Source organism: Arvicola amphibius, chromosome 9, assembly GCF_903992535.2.
Source record: "Arvicola amphibius chromosome 9, mArvAmp1.2, whole genome shotgun sequence".
Taxonomy (NCBI): domain Eukaryota; kingdom Metazoa; phylum Chordata; class Mammalia; order Rodentia; family Cricetidae; genus Arvicola; species Arvicola amphibius.
Genome location: NC_052055.2, coordinates 117141810 through 117143800, shown reverse-complemented (window position 1 = coordinate 117143800; position 1991 = coordinate 117141810).

Genomic DNA, 1991 nt, shown 5'->3' with positions numbered 1-1991 from the left:
AAGCATTCAGAGGCCAGGGCACCCATGGGCCCTACTGTAACCCTGGACATACAGATACCCTAAGTGTGATGGACCTAACTTGGGTTTTTCCATACTCAGCCAATGCCAGGGAGAAGCAGAGCTTGAAGGACCTGGACATTGTTAGGGTGACCTGTTGTTGAGGGGATTCTGTCTTCTGAATGCCAACTGAACAGGTTATCCCTGGAGCCCCAGGGGACAGGGCAGGAAGCTGGCAGGGGCTGGGAGCACAGGGAAAGCTGTTTAGATAGACTCAAACAAGTACCGCCATAGATCACAGCGGCTGTAAAACAAACTTAGCCTTGTGTTAATATTTTGGTTTTGTTTCCACTATACACACCTAGAAAAATGTGTGCGTCATCTTGGCTCACGAGGGCACTGTGCCTCAGGGTCCTGTGCCAGCGCTGACTGTGCCTCCAGCTGAACGGAATGAAATCGCAGTGGGCTGTGCACATGACAGCAGGACACACCGAGAAGTCGCTGCATGCACAAGGCCAGCACCCTTGCTGGTGGCCGGGCTGACCTCATGCTCTTCATCTTTCCCTGGTACCACTGCCGGATACCCATGTTGCCTGCTTTGAAAAATGGGGAAACGGAGGCACAAAACGTCACTCTTTCTACCTGCCCAGAGCCATGATGTCGCATGTGCATAGTTGGCATGGAGCTGGCTACCCTCCTTCTGCCCCTGTACAGCACTGCCCACCCTGTCCCAGCTGGAGGCCAAGGCTCTTGTCACAAGTTCCCCCTCAGGGAGTAGCTCTGTCATGAAGATCCAGGTGTTTTTCTCTATCCCTCCTTCCTAAGGGCCAAGGGAGTGGTCCAGGGAAAGGACACGGTGTTTCCTTGGCCCCAATCTTGAGGGTCACAGTCTCTGGCCAAGGATCATGTCTCTGAGTAGCTGATCAAGAAGGTTGAGGCTTCCTTCCTTGGTCTACTGGAACAAGACCTTAGGACCCCAGCAATGGCCAAAGCTGGGTGTAGCTGACCTGCAAGCTAGCTCTTCGTCCTACTGGCATCTGCCTCCATGTTAACACTTAAGCGAGGTCCCCGTTTGGCCAAATGTGTCTGTGACCAATGGCAGGCACAAGCAATTGCCACTCCCAAGATGAGGTTGTAAAACTCCGGGCTGGAGTCTAGGGCAGCACTGGGGGTAGATGGTGGGGTGAGGCCTTCCTGCCAGCCTTGGGAGGGAGCCATCCTGCATGCAGTCTTCCAGCCCATTGGGCCTTCAGTTGTTACCATCCGGGTGTCTGACAAGCCAGGCTCTGATGGGGAGTAGGGGAACCCACTCTAGAAAAGGTTCTGTGGTCTCCTCCCTGGCTCACCCTACTGGGAGCATGCTGGTAGACCCCAGAGGAGGGCAATAGCTCAGAAGAAACACAAAAGGGTTCTTAGGATTTCCTGCAGAAAAGTGGATTTCCTTGTGAACTTCAGCCTGGCTGCAGAGAGGTGGGGAAACCACTGTGCACAGCATTCTTGAGTTTGATTTTTCCTTCTGCTTTGCCCATGACCAGCTGACTCAAACAAGATTCTTGTGGTTCCTGGTCTATGTCCCCCGAGGCTTGCAGCCCCTGGCAGATAAGGGATGGGGAACAGGAGTTGACAGGATCCAGTCCTGCTCTGTGGAAGTGTGTCCCCATGGAGAGGCCGAGTGAAGGGTCCAAACGCTGCCCTGTGGATGCAAGTCCTCATTTTGAGGCTGAGTAAGAGTCCTGGGCGAGGTTCTGCAGAAGGTGAGGTTGGCTTTAGATGGTGCCCCCAGCTTCGTGTCCCTGAGGGCCATCCTGACTGGACAGCTGCCGTGATGGAAGGTGGGAGCAATGCTGGCCCAGACCTCAGCTGACCTGAGCTACCCTGAACCCACAACCCCTGTTGTGGGCCTCCTGATCTTTTGCCATGTCACACACTCCAGGGAGCCATGAATTTGTGGAGACCCTAATATGACCAAAGGGTGGGGACAGAAAGAGCCCCTT